Source organism: Callorhinus ursinus, unplaced genomic scaffold (genome assembly GCF_003265705.2).
Source record: "Callorhinus ursinus isolate GAN/ISIS: 27379988/994484 unplaced genomic scaffold, GSC_fseal_2.0 scaffold54, whole genome shotgun sequence".
Taxonomy (NCBI): Eukaryota; Metazoa; Chordata; class Mammalia; order Carnivora; family Otariidae; genus Callorhinus; species Callorhinus ursinus.
Genome location: NW_027397116.1, coordinates 17,119,379 through 17,129,666, shown reverse-complemented (window position 1 = coordinate 17,129,666; position 10,288 = coordinate 17,119,379). Strand labels below are relative to the sequence as shown.

Below are 10,288 nucleotides of genomic sequence, written 5' to 3'. Positions count from 1 at the left end.
AATGTTCGGCAACAATTGGACAGAAATACAAACCGGATTATATCCATATAATGAACTATTACTCAGTAATATAAATGGTGCACACTAAAACCATGGATGAATCTCAAAACCACTGTGCTAAGTGAAAAACTCAAAAAATCATATACACTATATAACTTTATCCCTATGAAATTCTGAAATAAACAAATATAATCTGTTGTCCCAAGTTTGTGGTTATGACATCAAAAGGACATGAGGGAGATTTTTGGCACGCTAGAAATATTTTATGTCTAGATTTTTGTGTTGTTTACACAGGTGTATTCATTTTGTAAAATGTATTAAAATGTATTATTATACATTAAATTTTGCACGTGTGTTATTCAAACTGTATTTAGGTTAAGTTGTTGAGGAGGAAGAGGAGGAAGAGGAAGAAAACTACAAGGAGGAGTATAGGGGACATGATAAAAGTAACTGTAAGTAAATAAACCAAATGCAAAGCATATTGATGTTCTTATACTCCTGATATTAACAGCACCGGTCAGTTCATACTTGAATGTCAACCAATTATTGCATTAATATTCTCCTTTTCTGAAAGAAAAGGCTTTTATTGTATTGAACAATGGAATGTTCCCAACATTCTAAAAATAGAAAATCAAGGGGTGCCTGGGTGGCTCAGTTGGTTAAGTGACTGCCTTCGGCTCAGGTCATGATCCTGGAGTCCCGGGATCGAGTCCCACATCGGGCTCCCTGCTCAGCGGGGGGGTCTGCTTCTCCCTCTGACCCTCCCCCCCCTTGTGCTCTATCTCATTCTCTCAAATAAATAAAATCTTTAAAAATAGAAAATCATTTCAAGCTCTGTGCATTTTGTTGTGTATTTTGGGGTCTAAATGCATTGAAGTACAGAAGAAAATTCCAGTGTCTAAGAATTAGGCATACATAACAAATGTATATAAAATAATCCCTTAAAATACTATACATATTTTACAAAGGCCTTGTAAGAGGGAAAAACAAAAGCTTAAATCCTACTAAAAGAAAATGATTCATTTCCTTCTGTCAAAATGCTGTGCTTTTAAATATCTCTGCGGTATTTTTCACTTCTCTAGCGAAATAATCCTTCAATTTGATCTTGGACAAGGACACATTGTCTCCGGCTATCAAGACCATTTACAACCTGAAGTTTCACCCAAAACATCAATGGTTTGTAAAATACTTTATTACTGAAACATTTCTTAAAAGAATTTTCATTAGCGATTTTCCATTTTTTTCTTCACTTTTTTTCTTCCACTGAACAAGTATCTCGATTCAATAACATTTTCACTAAGGATATTTGTTTATTTTTATTAATTTCTCAGATTTCTATCTGAAGGGTTGCAACAAATATAGATGATATTAATTCCAGTAAAACGAGCAAGGAAGATCTTCAAAGAGCATGGGCTCTGAAAAGGTAAGAGTCACAAAGCTTCCCCAGAGGTGAGGGCATCTCAACTGCTTGAAAGTCCTGCAAGTGTTAAATCATGCTCTCGCGGAGATTTATGCTAAATTGTGGAAATATTTCTTCTAAATTTTCTTATACTATGAACTATACCATGTTGCTTTTTATCTTATTTGAACAAATACAAAATATCTTAACTTGTCAAACATGATCCGGACTAATTTTCTTATTATTAACTAATAAAACAAATGTGGAGTCTCGATCCCAAGTATTCATCCTCCCAAAGCGAATCATTATCAATCTAACCATCTCACGTATGCTGTATCATAATTTAACCAAAAAGATGCTGAAGATGTGTGTTCTCACTGTTAGTTAAAATATCCAAAACTAAGAGATTTAAGGCAATATTTAAGGGTGTCTCAGTTAGGTAAGTGACTGCCTTCAGCTCAGGTCATGATCCCAGGCTCCTGGGATGGAGCCCCAAGTCAGGTTCCCTGTTCAGGGGGGAGTCTGCTTCTCCCTCTCCTTCTGCCCCTCTCCTAGCTTGTGCTTGCACTCTCGCTCTCTCTCTCTCTCTTTCAAATAAATAAATAAAATCTTTAAAAAATATTTTAAAATTTAAAAAAATAAAGCAATATTTAGAAAGTAAAACAAGCTGCTATTTCAACAAGATTTTGCATTATCTTCATATATTAATATTTTTGAATATTTCAATTATATTGTTTATAATATTGTTTGAAATAAATTAAATACCATACTGGCTTTTTAAGATATAGGCCATAAACTGGAGTTATAAAGGCCAAGCTGGTTCAAGACAAGGTATTATTATAGGACAAAAAAGGAATGAACCTCTCTCTCTCTCTCTCCTCTCTCCCTCTCCATATATACCACTATAAAACAAATAGATTGCTTTACTTAAAAAAAAACGGTTATTCATATTTTATCTTCAGAGTGCCATATCCTAATGTTCTAAAGCATATTGTCTAAATTAGGATTTATTTAACCATAAGTTTTTGTGAACTAAGAAAACCAAATACATTGTATGAAGTTAATCTTAACCAGAAACATACTCTTAAAAAGTAGTTCCCAGCACTGTGGTCTGAAAATATGCAGGGAATAATCCCAATCTCTTGGTACTGGTTGAGACCTGATTTGTGACCTAGGATGTGATCAATTCTGGAGAATGTTCCATGGGCACTAGAGAAGAATGTGTATTCCGTTGCTTTAGGATGGAATGTTCTGAATATGTCTGTGAAGTCCATTTGGTCCAGTGTGTCATTTAAAGTCTTTATTTCCTTGGTGATCTTTTGCTTAGATGATCTGTCCATTTCAGTCAGGAGGGTGTTAAAGTCACCCACTATTATTGTATTGTTGTCAGTGTGTTTCTTTGCTGTTGTTATTAATTGCCTTAAATAATTGGCTGCTCCCATGTTCGGGGCATAGATATTTACAATTGTTAGATCTTCTTGTTGGATAGACGCTTTAATTAGGAGATAGTGTCCTTCCTCATCTCTTATTGCAGTCTTTGGTTTAAAATCTAATTTGTCTGATATAAGGATTGCCACCCCAGCTTTCATTTGGTGTCCATTAGCATGGTAAATGGTTTTCCACCCCCTCACTTTCAATCTGGGGGTGTCTTTGGGTCTAAAATGAGTCTCTCGCAGACAGCATATTAATGGGTCTTGTTTTTTAATCCAATCTGATAGCCTGTGTCTTTTGATTGGGGCATTTAGCCCATTTACATTCAGGGTAACTATTGAAAGATATGAATTTAGTGCCATTCTATTGCCTGTAAGGTGACTGTTACTGCATATTGTCTGTGTTCCTTTCTGAGCTATGCTGCTTTTAGACTCTTCCTAGAAACATTGCCAAAGGCAAGGGAAGCAGGGGCAAAAATGAAACTATTGGCATTTCATCAAGATAAAAAGCTTTTACACAGCAGAAGAAACAGTCCACAAAACCAAAAGACAACCGACAGAATGGGAGAAAATATTTGCAAATGACATATCAGATAAAGGGCTAGTATCCAAAATCTATGAAACTCAACACCCAAAGAACAAATGATCCAATCAAGAAATGGGCAGAAGATATGAACAGACATTTTTCCAAAGAAGACATCCAAATAGCCAACAGACACATGAAAAAGTACTCAACATAGCTCGGCATCAGGGAAATCCAAATCAAAATCTCAGTGAGATACCACCTCACACCAGTCAGAATGGCTAAAATTAACAAGTCAGGGAACGACAGATGTTGGCGGGGATGCGGAGAAAGGGGAACCCTCCTACACTGTTGGTGGGAATGCAAGCTGGTGCAACCACTCTGGAAAACAGTATGGAGGTTCCTCAAACAGTTGAAAATAGAACTACCATACGATCCAGCAATTGCACGACTGGGTATTTACCACAAAGATACAAATGTAGGGATCCGAAGGGCTACGTGCACCCCAATGTTCATAGCAGCAATGTCCACAATAGCCAAACTGTGGAAAGAGCCAAGATATCCATCGACAGATGAATGGATAAAGAGGTGGTATATATACACAATGGAATATTATGCAGCCATCAAAAGGAATGAGATTTTGCCTTTTGCAACGACGTGGATGGAACTGGAGGGTGTTATGCTGAGTGAAATAAGTCAATCAGAGAAAGACATGTATCATATGACCTCACTGATATGAGGAATTCTTAATCTCAGGAAACAAACTGAGAGTTGCTGGAGTGGTTGGGGGGTGGGAGGGACGGGGTGGCTGGGTGATAGACATTGGGGAGGGTATGTGCTATGGTGAGCGCTGTGAATTGTGCAAGACTGTTGAATCACAGATCTGTACCTCTGAAACAAATGATGCAATATATGTTAAAAAAAAAAAAAAGAAGATAGCAGGAGGGAAAGAATGAAGGGGAGTAAATCGGAGGGGGAGACGAACCATTGCAGACGATGGACTCTGAAAAACAAACTGAAGGTTCTAGAGGGGAGGGGGTGGGGGGATGGGTTAGCCTGGTGATGGGTATTAAAGAGGGCACGTTCTGCGTGGAGCACTGGGTGTTATGCACAAACAATGAATCATGGAACACTACATCAAAAACTAATGATGTAATGTATGGTGATTAACATAACAATAAAAAATTTAAAGTAAAAAAAGTTCATTAAATCTCATTAAATATCTTTGTTCTGCTTAAGTAAGTAATATCCTATTTTATAAATGTGTACACATACAGGTTAGCATGCATCTATTCTATGCAGCATATAGTGAGTGGTAACACATTGATCATAAAGTATTACCTTGTAAACTCTACATCAATGATCAGTTTTGTCTATCATATTAGCCAAGATTCATGGTTCCCCATGTCTACATTGTCTCACCTATAAAAAATTTCTTAATATACAGTAATAATGACTTTTGTGTTAAGTAAATATCTGTATTTACTCATACAAGTTAATAAGAAAATATTAGGACATCTCAATGAATAAACCAAACACTTAAAAACAGTTACTGACTAGGGACACTAGTACATAATGTCCTTCTAACTTTGTGTGTGTGTGTGTGTGTGTGTGTGTGAGTGGGGGGGGAACTGTCATATCAAAGTGTTTTGATTCTCAAATTTGGTGATCAATACTGAGTTTGCTTTATACACAGCTATCTATAAAAGAAAGCAAAACCAAATGCTAATAAACTCTCACTTACTCATTTGTTTTTTTCATCTCTTCAGTAAGTATTTTTGGCTATCCATGTCAGCCTTGCTGATAGATCCATTGTTACAGCAAGTAAAACAATGCTAAGTTCATTCTTCAGTAAGTTCTTGGCTTAGTAAGAGAAATAAACATGAAAGTAAGTAACTAGAAGGTGAAACGGCTAAAAAAGTGATTATAAAATTTGTAATCAAAATGAATATTTTATTTAGAATTACAAACTCTCTTGGTGAAGTCAAGAAAGGCTTTAATAAAAACGTGGCATTAGAACTTTATTTGAAATTACAAATACAAACTTAAAGTCTGGCAAATATGGTGCAGTCTTGTCAGGACAAACGTGAGCATGAGAGAAGAGAGGTAGGAAATGACAGAGCACTTTGGAATCTATAAGAAATATAGTATAGTTGAATAGACCACATTGTGGGATGAGACAGAAAATGTATTTGAATTTTATCCCTAAATCACAATATTGATAAATATAATTTAAAACAAAAAATAAGGAGAATTGATATACACATGTTATCTTTAACCAAGCATCTGATGCTTCATATTCTTTTTTCAATTTATTTTTATTTTTTTAAAGATTTTATTTATTTATTTGAGAGAGAGAAAGAGCACGAGCAGAGGGCAGAGGTAGAGGGAGAAGGAGAGGGAGAAGCAGGCTCCCTGTTAGACAGGGAGCCCAAAGTAGGGCTCAGTCCCAGGATCCTGAGATCATGATCTGAGCAGAAGGCAGAAACTTAACCAACTGAGCCACCCAGTCACCAATGCTTCATATTCTTTGAGTTGAACTTCCAGATTCAAATATACTAATTTTTGTTTGCCAATTGTCCTCTATATCAAGAGTCTCATGCATTTTGAGACAATAATTAAGGCATGACTTTAGAAGAAATGAGCATTTATTGAAGAACTCCATTAAAATATATCTATGGAATGGGCAGCACCGTATTTCCATTTTAGAGATAGGACATTTACTTGCTAAGCATAAATAATTGGCCCATGGCTACCTTGTTGACTTCAGTTGGTCCATGGTGACAAAACTGGTATGTTTAAACCCAAGTGTATGCAATTCTAAATTTTATCTTTATATAATAAATGAGCATACATTCTGTCCATGATCACTTTGATCTCCATAAACAAGAAAACAAATAATTAGAAGGGTGATTTGAAAACAAACTAGGATTCTGATTGTCCCCTTCCACTGCTATTTTCACTAGATCCTTATAATGCACATTAGTCCAATGAAACACATGTTCTAGTAAGTGGAGAACACAGAGTGGAAGAATCATGTTTTAAGATGTAGTTTGATATCATTTTAGTGCTATTAAGCTTTCTTTTGCAGTAGCAATGTACCACTAACTCATATTCAGCTCACTTATTTAGTCATAACATATTTATTGAGTATTTATCATATGTCAGGCACTCTGCTAAACACAAAAGTAAACAATTCAATTATTATCCCTCTCCTCATAGAGTTAAGCTTTTGCAAAAACAAGCTTTATCCATCTTATATTCTGTAGACACTGACACCGTGAATGAGTTTAGGCAACCATAAACTAATTTCTTCATTTCACAGCTGAGAATATCTACAACTATCTACAACTCTTAAATGCATTACTAAATTATCACAGATTTCTAAAACCCAGACCTTTTGACTCGCAGGCCAATTTTATTTCCTCTCTAAGCCCATCTATTGCTTATCTGCTAAGGGGTCGGTGCCTTCTTTTTCTCCCTAAGAGGATGCCCTGTCACTTGACCATGAATATCTTATACATGTTATTTTTTAGATTTTTTTCAAACTCGTCAGAATAATATTGAAATTAGAGACTAATATGATGACTTATTATGTAATTCTTAAAATTACTAAAGATTTATAAAAGACTAAGAGAATACTAAAGACATTGAATTATCTCTTTAGTATGACTTGGGTATGAGGATTAAAACATAAGTTCGATAAAATTCACCTCCTGAAATGTCAGTGTAAATATGTTATTTTCAACCACAATCTTTAGGGACACATTTTTTAATTTAATAGTTTATAATTAAAATGGAGTCATAATATATTAAATTTAAAGACATTTACTGAATATCTACCATGTTTAGGGCACTTGATTTTATTCTGTGAGTTAGGGTGAGCCATATAAACCTGTCTTATGTTTGGTTTCCTATAGACTACTTACTACTTAGTAGAGTTTGAAATCTCAATGTTTAGTATTTAACTTATAAAAATAACACAAGTACCTCACAATCATTTTCAATAACATAAAAATATAGACAAATAGAAATGTTGCTTATAAACAAACCATAGCTTGTCTCAATTTCTGAATTTGTTTTCAATCAGGTTATTAATTTTATCTTGACTTTAAAATTAAGGAAAAACATAATATTTTATTCTTCTCAAAGGGATTCATGAGGTAAAGATAGAGTATACTCTAAAAGTAAAACATGTCATTTTTTTTTTACTAACTGGCCCCCAAAACTTTGATTAGGAAAAGAGATGCATGGGGTGCCTGGGTGGCTCAGTCGTTAAGTGTCTGCCTTTGGCTCAGGTCATGATGCTTGTGTTTCCTCTCTCTCTCCATGTCTCTCTCTGTCAAATAAATAAATAAAATCTTTATAAAAAAAAGGAAAAGAGATCCTTTTGATAAATGATAAAAAATGGAAACTTTGCTAATTAAGTAGGTTTGTATTTTGTATTTGTTTCCTTTTGAAATACAGAGAAACTCATTTATCCAGTATTTCTACTAGAAAATAAATGATAAGCTTTTTAAAATGTGATGCCCAGAGACAAATAGTAAAACTAAGATGTAAGCAAAAGTAAGAAACAGATAAAAGGAGAAAGCAAGTTGCAAACTAAGAGAAATAAATGAACCAATAACAGATTCTGTTAAAAATTCACCATACCTAGTAAAATGATCTGCACATCCATTAATAATACTAATGCTAATATCATCACATTTGGCTGAGTTATAAAAGCAAGTGTTGACTGGACAAACTTAGGACACTGACTGCAGCTATTATGCTGACCACGATAATCAATCTGATATTGCATTTTGTATCATGCAAAGAAAAACAACAAATTTGCAGCAGTTAAACAGCTTTCCTCCATAAGCATGTGATTAGATCATGCACAAACTACATCAAAAACTAATGATGCAATGTATGGTGATTAACATAACATAATAATAATAATAGAAAACTTAATGCATTTTATATCCCTGAGTATTATTTCTTGAACCTAAACTTTTGATGAGATCTAACATCTAATAAAGCCTTGAATTGGTATGCCTGTGGTGTTAGCTATAACCTTTCCCTGAGAAAGCCTGCGTTGCACATGTGGAATTTTCTTCTTGTTTTATTTACCTTTGCCTCAGATGTTTTGGACCGATGTTTATTTACTCCATGTGTATTTTTGTACTAAGGCCGAAAAAATCCCAAAGAGAATGTTAAAAATGCAAAATACGTGATGGCAAAGGAAATAAACCCAAAAAACAAAAGACAACGAAAATAAATGTCTAAATTTTGAAACTGGAACTGTGTTATGTAAATAGAGATGGGATTATCTGAAAAATGTAATAAGATATGGACTTGAGGTTTGCAAACCGATATATAAACAGATATATATGAATTTACTTCCTGCTAAGCAAGCACTAAATAACTGATTTATATTCATGAATCCATTGAATTGAATTGTTCAGCAGAGCCAAAATAAATGTTATATTTGCAACAATGTAGTAGTCAAAGCGATCCTATAAAGAGCTAACAGGAAACTGTTATTCATTTTTACCTCAAAACAGTTTTAAGGTGGATATCATTAAAATTGAGAAAACAGAGAAAATAGAACAATAATGACATTTATTTACAGAAAGGAAATTGACAAGGTGATTGCTGATGTTTTTAATATTGAAAATAAAATAAAAGAAGCAAGAATATTATGCAAACTATTTTCAGTCTATATCTATCACATAAACATTTATAAAAAAATACTGTTTTCTGAATGATATAAAATTTACTCAAATCTAATTATATATTTAAATTTTCCTAGTTGTTTATTTATGTGTGAAAACAAAAGTGCATTTTAAAACATACAAATAATTTCTGGGCACTTAATACTCAATGCATTTAATTTGCTAATTTGACATAAAAGATAATGTAGAATGTCATGTTATATGGAAACATAGAAACCTCCCTCCCCCCAAAATATAAAAACTCTAAATGAAAAATAGCTAAGGATAAATCTCTAGCATGGCTAATGGAAGGCTTTTTGTCTCTTTGCTCCATATTTTTATGTTTCAGTTTTTCTCACTTTAAAATTTCCAGGTAATTTGAAATTGTAGGCTATAGAAAAACTGCCTGGTTTATTTTGCATAATAATCGCTAACACATATTGAGAACATACATAGTTCATAAAACCTACAAAACTCCATTGAGTAATTACCCTTACTTTAACATGGGGAAACTGAGATCAGAGAAGCTAAGCAATTTGGCCATGACAATTCAGCGAGTAGGAGGGGCACAAACTGAAATTTGCAGGTCAGCTTTAAAAGCTCATACTTACACTGTTCTAAATGCTTTAATTTTCTTATACTTTCACCATTTATATTGGTTCATTTCTCCATTTATAGGTATTCTGATTATTTTATTTGGGTAAAGTTTCTTCTTAAAATTTAACAATGTAAGGACTCAAAAATTGAATGTTAAAAATGCTCCCAATTTGTTATATTTTACATTTTTTTTTTCTTTCTATAGTCTATGGACTCATCTCTTGCATAGGAGGGGGATAAAAAGAGTTCTTAGCACTGAGTAATATATAGAATTGGCAAATCACTATATTCATTTGAAAGCTGAACACCTGAAACTAATATAACAGTGTAGGTTAGCTAGACTGGAATTAAAATTAAAAACAATAAAAATGAAAACAAAAAGCAAAAACAAAAGTATATATATATATACTTATTTTTTACATAATTAGGCTTATGTTTAATACACCACTTTGAATTTTCTTATAGTTGGAGTTAGGTTAGAGAAATTTTTATTTAAATATGTATTAAAATATACCCATGCAGAAATAAAGAAAAATGTTTAAATTGATTATTATAGCAGCAGATACTTTTATTTCCTACATGTGTAATTTTCTAAAATTTCAAGCAGGCACTTGTGTTACTTTTAAAATCAGGGAATTCTTGA

General features: G+C 33.5%; 1 long non-coding RNA gene across 1 annotated transcript; it reads left to right on the top strand.

Moving 5' to 3' along the window:
- The first annotated feature begins 382 nt into the window (after positions 1-382).
- Positions 383-1,388, top strand: LOC141371029 (uncharacterized). Its single transcript, XR_012375631.1, has 3 exons — positions 383-452; positions 1,083-1,176; positions 1,332-1,388. It is a non-coding gene; the product is annotated as an uncharacterized lncRNA (long non-coding RNA).
- Positions 1,389-10,288: the final 8,900 nt, after the last annotated feature.